Raw genomic sequence first — 10,428 nt, 5'->3', positions numbered from 1 at the left:
ACACAGCCTCATGACTATTCTGAAGCAAATAAAGACTATTTTAATCACACAGAGCCATGAAGCTCATAGAAGTGCCTCTAGAAAGGGAATATAGCTCTCACTTTAGTTATTATTCCCCATGGAAACCATCTGAGAACATACTCAAAATGTCCAAAAAAAAAAAACCGAATTAAAAAGACCTAGAGATAGAAAGACATGAAGAGGAAAATGTATGGGAAAAAGAAAATAAAACAGACACAAAAATAGACAAAAACATATGTGCTATGGAGATGCATGTATATTGATAAATTGCTAAGTCTGAGAAAAAACTAGAAAGTTAGAACACTTTTGTATTTCAAACTTTTGCAATATCTTTCTGTTCATTTTTTCCACCTTTATTTCTCTATTTCAAATAGGTAGGTAGCTCCTAATTCTGGTCATTTCTTTCCCCGGAAAGTCTCTCAAATTCAATATCTCTCTCCTTTTCCATCCACAGCCAGCGTAACCCTAAACCAACTCTTTACTCTTTTGTTGGCAATAAGCCTTCAGGGATTCATTGTGCTACACTTCCCTCTTCCCTCCCACAGGCCAAAAGGATGTCTCCGCCTTCTTCCTCCTTGCTGCCATCATCAAGTCTTCCATCTGCATTATATCCCACTTGGGCTCTGCTTGTAGCAGTGTGCCAGTCCCTCATTTCTCCCTAGGCTGCTCTTTTTGAAACAGCCACACAGTTCCTTCTGGGTTTCCTAAAAAATGTCTTTGTTTTCTTATTTGGCTTTGTTACTGATAGTGATTAAATGAACCATTACTAAATCATATTGCCAGTTAATAGTAATGGTAATTATTAAACACTGGGTGCCAGACTTTGTGATAAGACCCTTGAATTTAATATCCAGTTTAATCCTAGCAACAGTCCTATGAGATTGTGTTGTCTTTGAGATATTTGTATCTCATTTTAGAGAGGAGGGACACAAATCATTGAGTTATGGAAAGTGATAAGTAAGAGGGTAGCATAGAGATATATACACTACCACATGTAAAACAGATAGCTAGCAGTTGCCTAACACAGGGAGATCAACTTGATGCTTGGTGATGACCTAGAGGGGTGGGATAGGGAGCAGGGGAGGGAGGCTCCAGGGAGAGGGGATGTGGGGATATATGTGTAAATACAGCCGATTCACTTTGTTGTGCAACTGCACAACATTGTAAAACAATTACACTCCAATTAAGATCTGAGAAAAAAAAACCTCAAAGTTATACAACCGCTGGAAATTTTTAAAGAATGAGGAGATTTTTTTCACTATTTTTTTACAGTGTGTAAATTTAAGGTGTACAACATGTGGATTTGATGTTACATATTGTAATATGATTGTCATTGTAGCTATAGTTAACACGCCTATCACACATAAAATTCTTATTTGTGTGTGTGTGGTGGGAATAATTAAGATCTAGTCCCTTAGCCAGTTTTAAGATTATAATGCAATCTTGTTGTCTGTGTTCCCTTTACTGTGCATTAGATCTCAGACTTATTTACCTACTAGTTGTAAGTTTGTACCCTTAAACAACATCTCTGCTATTCCAATTTTAACTGTTTATTTTATTCAGAATTAAGTAGTGCTTGGTTTAGACTGTTGTTTCAGGACTGACTCCATATAGATGTCACTCCTGACAAAGTCATTCTTACCCCCTTTATTTGATCATTTTTGTTCCTGGAAGAACTTATTCTGCACTCCACCCCCAACATTTTCTATTCCCCTGAAGTCTCATGCTAAATCTCTTTCTCTTTTCTCAGTATTGTCACTGACTTCATTCATTTATACATTTAACAAACCTATTGGGTTCTACTAAGTTCCATAGGCTGTTCTAGGTGCCGTGGACACAGCACTGAACAAAACAGACACAGTCCTGCGTTCTAGTAGGAGGGAAAAGTTTAACAATTAAACAATGCGTAAGTAGTTCTAGATTTTCTGAGTGTTCTGAAGGAAATAAATAGTGTCTATGATGGATAATCACAGGGGTGACTTTCTTTAAATAGGGTGATCTTCTTTTCTGAAAAGATGACATTTTTGCCAAGGCCTGAATGATGAGAAGGAGCTAAAAATAAAATTCTCCAGGGAAGTAGCTCTTCCTTTATAGGGAAGAATAAGTTCAAAGTCCTGAGGTAGAGAAAAGGGGAGGGGGAAAGTGTAAGGTCAGAATGGTGAGAAGAGCAGATCCAGTAGTCTTAAAGGTATTGATAAAAGAGGGATTTATTGGGATTACAATGAGACGCCATTGGTGAGCTTTTTAAGCAGGGGAGTGATATGATCAGATTAGTGGCTTAACACACACACACACACACACACACACACACACACACACACACACACACACACACACACACACACACACACACACACACACACACACACACACACACACTACAGATGCTGTTAGGGTAAGTGAAATTTTAGGTGCCAAAGAGTGGGTGATTCAAATTCTCCAAGGCTCATATGAGTTTTATTTATATCCCAGAAGAAAGCTCCAAATTCTGAGTTCTTTGGTTTCTTGCAGGAAACTTAATTTAGAAAAACCCTTGGCTATCATGTTCTCCTAAGATCAAACTACTTTGGTTTTTGTTTCTTGGTAATTTTTTTTATTCTACAGAGGGAAAGAAATGGGATTTAACATTTCCGTAAAAGGAAATTAGTTATCATGTTGGTAGATCCCTGGATTCCTATAAAACCTATGTCTTTCCTGTAGTATGGATCCTATAGTTTGATTGTAAGGCTTGTTAGGAGCCTATTGTGCATATGAGCCAAGGAGGGAAAATCTTGCTTCTCTGTAGACTTTTGAGACTCTGGGTCTTAGATTCATCAAATGTAAAATGAGAGGGTTGGTCTAAGACAGAGCATCTCAAATGTGACTGTGGACATTGTGGGCTGCATAATTCTTTGTTGTGAAGAGCTGCCCTACGTACTGCAGCGTGCTTCTCAGCATCCCTGTCTTCTATGATTACATGCCAGTAGCCTCCCCTGGATAACCAAGAATGTCTCCAGACAGTGCCAGATGTCCCCTGGGGGTACAAAATCTCCCACAAGTGAAAACCACAGGTCCAGAGGGACTTTTTCCTTCTCTGTTTGCACTTAAATTTTTAGTGTATCAGGAGCTCCAGCAATAGTCAGAGCCACTGTTGCACTTTTGATATTTTATGTCATTTAGGAAGACATTTTCTGCTGAGAAGTGTTAAGATGTTTTTTCTCTTCTCCCCCTTTATCACCATGACACCAAATTACTGCTCTGAAGTGACTTTTACCACAAAAAAGCAGTCTGCTAAAGCCACAGTGGATATCCCCTTCTCAAAAGCTGGTATTCTTCAGCTATATACATTTCATCTGTCTTTTTAAGGACCAGTCATTCCATAAAGGAAGAAGAAAGGGTTGTGCATTTGAGTATGCATGGATAGAAGTAAAAGATGATAATTAATTAGATTAGGGCCGTGGCAGGAGAATTAGAAATAAATGTATCGATCTAAGATATGATTTATGTGTACAGTAAAACTGGCACAACGTGGTTATGGACCTGAATAGTCAGTGAGGGAAATGAAGTATACCGTTGCATTTTTATGGAGAATTATCTAATTTTTAAAAATGTCTCTTTTCTTTGATGCACTAGAAAAATAGAATATAGATATTCCCCTTTATTCCTAGGAGGAAATTAATTGCTCTATGAATCTAACGAATTGGGCAGTGTTTAATGAGATGTCAATGTATAGGATGAAATAAAAAGAGAGTATGAGGTTTGTCAGGAAGGAATAGGAAGTAAGGATTTCCATGAGAAATAGAGTCTGAAGTCTGAGGGCAGGAGAAAGATGAAACAGGGGGCTATTAAAAAGGCCCCATGAGTTTGGGGTCTGATTGCAGAAGTTTGCCTAACACAGGGCACTTGGCATAGACCCACTACGAGGAGCTTTGTTCAAGTGCCCTAAGAGCTTGTGGAGCAAGGTCCTTCATTTTTTCTTTTTTGCCATATTTTCCTTTTTTTATTTATAATTTTTAAATAGACTTTATCTTTTAGAAAAGTTTTAAGTTCACAGAAATATTGAAAAGATACAGAGATTTCTCATTTACTTCCTTCCCCCCACATACATAGTCTGCCCCATTATCAACATTCCCTACTAGAGTGGTACCTTTGTGACAATTGATGAATCAGCACAGACATATCGTAGTTGCCTAAAGTCCATAGTTTTCATTGGGGTTCATCCTGGTGCTGTACATTCTGTGGGTTTAGACAAATGTAAATGGCATATATCCACTGTTACAGTGTTATACAGAGTAGTGTCACTGACTTAAAAATCCTCTGTGAGGAAGCTTTCTTCCAAATGTTTAATTAGGAAAAGTGGGGTGTTGGAGTGAAAAATTGTCCAGGAAGCTCTTGACTCCTGTTTGAGACCCCTCTTCAGCTTCACAACTGCTGCAGAGCCCCCGGCATCTGAAGCCAGTACCGCTGTCACTGGGGCATAGACAGGCCCTGGCAGAGCTCCCCGGAGAGGACATCTTGGCCTGCTTGCTCCTGCCAGTCTCCTTATGGCCACTGCAGCTGGGGGATTCACTTCAGCACCTTTTCAGAAGGTCCTCTAGCCAATTCAGAGCCTGCAGCAGACTTTCTGCTCCTTTCCCTGGGATACATGCACCTAGAGCAGTTCCTGGGTGGATGGTCCTGGTATTAGGCCTGTCCTCATGTGAAGCTAATCCTAGCACTGGAGACTGCACAGGTCTGAGAGGAACAGAGGTGCTAATGCAGAGAGGTGGCCTGTGAGAGGAACAGGCCCTGACCTACCCTGTGGGCAGTCCTAACATGTAACGCAGCACTCTGAGGCTGGAGCTCTAGGGAATTCAGTGTAGCTGGTGCATTCATGGTAGGACCATGGACAGAGGCTTCAGAGACAGCGGTGGGGCTCCAACAGGTGCCCATCAGAGGGCTAGAAAGACGCCTTAGCTGTTTTTTGTTTTTTTTGTTTAAATTCAAGGTAACACTTCAAATCTAAATAAAGTTAGAAAATCACATTACATTTTGCTTACAAAACAAGTAGCATTCAAAACTTTTATTACAATATCACTAGTTTTAAATTAGACAATATCATGGATGTTTATGTTTACTAATAGTACATAAAATTAGAGTGTTATTTAGTTTGTCTTGCTTTTCCAGGGCATAGAAAATTCACACAGCATAGAGAAGGTGTCATACTGGCTTAAGTTACCAGAATCTCTTTTCTTTTTAAAAATTTTAAAAATTTTATTTTTTTATTGAGGTATAATTGACATATAACATTATATTAGTTTCAGGTTACAACATAGTGATTCAATATTTGTGTACATTGCAAAATGTTTACCACAGTAAGTCTAGTTAAAATCTGTCAACATACATTGCTACAAAATATTTTTTCTTTTGATGAGGACTTTAAAAATCTAATCTTAGCAACTGTCAAATATATACAGTATTAGTCACTATAGTCACCATGTTGTACATTACATCCTCATGACTTATTTATTTTATAACAGAAAGTTTATAGCTTTTGACCCTCTTCACTCATTTTGGCCAAACTCCAGCCCACGCCTCTGGCAACCTGTTCTCTGTCTCTCTCTGTTTGTGTGTGTGTGTGTGTGTGTGTGTGTGTATATGACATACATACAAATCTTTTCTTTTTTAATTAAAAAATTGTTTTATATTCCACATAGAAGTGAATAATATGGTATTTGTCTTTGTCTGCCTTTTTTCACCTACAATTATACCCTCAATGTCCATCCATGCTGTTGCAAATGGCAAGATTTTATTCTTTATTATGACTGAATAATATTCCATTGTATATATACCATATTTTCTTTACCCATTCATCCATCAGTAGAGACTAAGATTATTTCCATATCTTGGCTATTATAAATAATGGTGCAATGAACATGAAGGTGCATATATCTCTTTGAGTTAATGCTTTTATTTTCTTTGAATAAATACACAGAAATGGAATTGCTGTATCATATAGTAGTTCTATTTCTAATTTTGGGGGGAACCTCCATACTATTTTCCATAGTGGCTGTACCAATTTACATTCCCACTAATAGTGCACAAGGGTTTCCTTTTCTCCACAACCTCAGCAATACTTGTTTTTTCTTGTCTTTTAGATAATAACAATTCAAACAGGTGTGAGGTGACATCTCATTATGGTTTTGATTTGCATTTCCCTGATGATTAGTGATGTTGAGCATTTTCCCATGAACCTGTTGGCCTTGCATATATCTTCTTTGGTAAAATGTCTGTTCAGCCTGTCTACTCATTTTTAAATTGTATTGTTTATTCTTTTGCTATTGACTTGTATGAGTTCTTTAAATATTTTGGATATTAACCCCTTATCAGATATATGATTTGAAAATATTTTCTCCCATTCAGTAGGTTGCCTTTTGATTCTGTTGATGATTTCTTTTATGTGTAGAAGTTTTATTAGATTGATGTACTCCCACTTGCAGATTTTTGCTTTTTTGCTTTTGCTTTTGGAGTTAGATCCAAAAAATCATCACTGAGACCAATGTCAAGGAGAATACTATCTATATTTTTTCTAGGAGTTTTATAGTTTCAGGTCTTACATTTAAGTCTTTAATCTATTTTGAATTAATTTTTGTGTATAGTGTAAGAGTGGTCTAGTTTCAGTCTTTTACATGTAGCTATCCAGTTTTTCCAGTACCACTTATTAAAGAGACTGTCCTTTCCCCATTGCATATTCTTGTTCCTTTTGTCATAAGTTGTGTGCAGATTTATTTCTGGACTCTATTCTCTTCCATTGATCTGTATGTCTGGTTTTATGCAAATACTATGCTGTTTTGAGTACCATAGCCTTGTAAATATAGTTTGAAATCAGGCAGAATGGTGCCTCCAGCTTTGTTCTTCTTTCTTAAGATTGCTTTGGCTATTCAGAGTCTTTTGTGGTTCTGTATAAATTTTAGTGTTGTTTGTTATATTTCTGTTAAAAATATGATTGGAGTTTTGATAGAGGTTGCACTGAATCTATACATTGCTTTGGGTAGTATGGGCATTTTAACAGTATTAATTTTTCTAACTCATGAATACAGAATATCTTTATATTTACTTGTGTCTTGTTCAATTTCTTCCATCAATGTCTTATGGTTTTCTGTGTACAGGTCTTTCACTTTCCTAGGTAAAGTTATTCCTAGGTATTTTATTCTTTTTAGTGCAATTGTAAATGGGATTGTTACTAATTTCTTTCTGATAGGTTGTCATTAGTGTGTAGATATGCCACAGATTTCTGTTTGTTGATTTTCATATCCTACAACTTTACTGAACTTGTTTATTAGTTCTAACAGTTTTTGGTCAAGTCTTTAGGGTTTTCTAATTGTACAATCATGTCATTTACAAGTAGTGACAGTTTTACTTCTTCTTTTCTGATTTGGGTATTTTTTATTTCTTTTTCTTTCCTAATTGCTGTGGCTAGAACTTTCAATACTATGTTGATTAAAAGTGGTGAGGGAGGCATCCTGTTTCTGATGTTAGAGGAAAAGATTTCAGCTTTTTACCACTGAGTATGATGTTAGCTGTGGGCTTGTCATTTATAGCCTTTACCACATTGAGTTACATACCCACTTTTTGAGAGTGGACACGAGTGGGGGGGAAAGGGAGGGTGGGACGAATTGAGAGAGTGGCATTGACATGTATACACTACCATGTGTAAAATAGATAGCTAATGGGAAGCTGTGATATAGCACAGGGAGATCAGCTTGGTGCTTTGTGACAACCTAGAGGGGTGGGATGGGGAGGGTGGAAGGGAGGCTCATGAGGGAGAGAATATAGGTATACATATAGCTGATTCATTTTGTTGTACAGTAGAAATTAACACAACATTGTAAAGTATTTATAATTCAATAAAGGTATATATTAAAAAACACAAAAAGATGGTGAATTTTGTCAATGCTTTTTCTTCATGTATTGCAATGATCACGTGGTCTTTATCTTTTCTTTGATTGATGTGGTGTTTTACATTGATTGGTTTGCAACGTTGAACCATCCTGGTGTCCCTGGAATAAATTTCACTTGTTCATGGTTTATGACCTTAATGTAGTGTTGAATTCAGTTTGCTAGTATTTTGTTGTAAAGTTTTGTATCTATGTTTATCGGGAATATTGGCCTGTAATTTTCTTTTTTTGTGATGTCCTTCTCTGGTTTTGATATCAGACTAATGCTGGCATTGTAAAATAAGTTTGGAAGCATTCTCTCCTCTTCTAATTTTTGCAGAAATTTGAGAAGGATTGGTGTTAATTCTTTTTGAATGTTCGATAGAATTCACCAGTGAAGTCATCTGGTCCTAGATTTGTTTTCTTGGGAGGTTTTTGATTACTGATTCAATCTCCTTACTTGTAATTGGTCTATTCAGATTTTCCATTTCTTCATGATTCAGTCTTAGAAGGTATTGTGTTTCCAGAATTCTATCCATTTTTTCTAGGTTGTCCAATTCGTCAGTGTGTAGATATTCATAGTACTTTCTTATGATCCTCTGTGTTTCTGTGGTATCAGTTGTAATACCTCCTCTTTCATGTCTGATTTTATTTATTTGCGTGCTCTTTTTTTTTTTCTTGCTAAGTCTAGCTAAATGTTTGTCAATGTTGTTTATCTTTCTAAAGAACCAGCTATTAGTTTTCCTTATCTTTTCTATTGTCTTTTTAGTTTCTATTTAATTTATTTTCACACTGATCTTTGTTGATTTCTTTGTTCTACAGACTTTGGGCTATATTTGGTCTCTTTCTATTGTTCCTTGAGGTCTAACGTTGGGTTGTTTACTTGAGATTTTTCTTGTTTTTTGATGTAGGTATTTATCCCTATGAACTTTGTTCTTAGAATTGCTTTTGTTGCATCCCATAAGTTTTGGTATGCTGTATTTCCATTTTCATTTGTCTCAAGGTATTTTTTAATTTCTCTTTTGATTTCTTCAACAACCCATTGGTTTTTCAGTATCATGTTATTTCACTCCACATATTTGTAAATTTTCCAGTTTTCTTCTTGTAATTGAGTTGTAGTTTAATACCATTGTGGTCAGAAAAGATGCTTGAAATGATTTCAGTCTTCTTAAATTTTTACTATTTCTTTTGTGGCCTAATATGATCTATCTTGGGAATATTCCATGTACGCCTGAGAAGAATCTGTATTTCACTGCTTTGGGCTGAAATGCTTTATGTATATGTTACATCTATCCAGTTTAATGTGTTACTTAAGGCCAGTGTTTCCTTATTGATTTTCTTCTGGAAGATCTATCCTTTGTTGTAAGTAGGGTATCAAAGTCCCCTACTATTATTGTATTGCTGTCTATTTCTTTCTTATGTCTGATAATATTTTCTTTATATATTTAGGTGCTTCTATGTTAGATGCAAAATAATTTACAAAAGTTATATCCCCTTGTGGAAGTGACCTCTTTATTATTATATAATGCCCTTCTTTGTCTCTTACTACAGTATTTTTTAAAGTCCATTTTATCTGATATAACTAGAGCTACCCTAGCTTTTTAATGTTTCTATTTGCATAAAATATCTTTCTTCATCCCTTCACTTTTCCTCTGTTTGTGTCCTTATATCTGAAATGAGTCTCTTGAAGGCAGCATATAGATTTTTTTTTTACTCTCTTCAGCCACTCTGTGTCTTTTGATTGGAACGTTTCATTTATTTACGTTTGAAATAATTGTTGATAGATATATACTTACTGCCATTTTGTTAATTGTTTTTTGGCTGCTTTGTAGTTCCTCTCTGTTCCTTTCTTCTTCTCATGTTCTCTTCCTTTGTGGTTTGATGACATTATTTAGAGATATGTTTAGATTTCTTTCTCATTGTCTTTTGGGTATCTACTATAGGTTTTTGCTTTGTGGTTATGGTGAAGCTTACATATAACAATTTATGTTTATAACCATCTATTTTAACTTGACAACTTAAGTTCGAACACATTCTAAAGCTCTACATTTTTACTCTGCACATCCATTTTGTATTTGATATCACCTTTTAAATCTTAAGCTTGTTATCCCTTAACCAGTTATTGTAGTTAGTTATTTTTACTTCTTCTATTAACTTTCATTCTAGTTTTATAAGTGATTAATCCACTACCTTTACTATATATTTACCTTTACCTGTGACATTTATACTTTCATAAATTTTCTATTACTAAATTTTGCCCCCTTTTTTCAGCTTAAAAGAGCCCATTTAACATTTCTTGTACTGCTGTTTTAGTGGTAATGAACTCCTTTAGTTTTTGTTTGTCTGGAAAACTCTTTATCTCTTCTTCTATTCTGAATGATAACTTTGCTGTGTAGAGTATTTTTGATTGGGAATTTTTTTCTTTTAGCATTTTGAACACACCATGCCACTCACTTCTGGCATGCAATGTTTCTGCTGAAAAAATCTGCTGATGGTCTTATGGTAGTTTTCT

Source organism: Hippopotamus amphibius, chromosome 3 (assembly GCF_030028045.1).
Source record: "Hippopotamus amphibius kiboko isolate mHipAmp2 chromosome 3, mHipAmp2.hap2, whole genome shotgun sequence".
Lineage (NCBI taxonomy): Eukaryota > Metazoa > Chordata > Mammalia > Artiodactyla > Hippopotamidae > Hippopotamus > Hippopotamus amphibius.
This window is presented reverse-complemented; position numbering follows the sequence as displayed.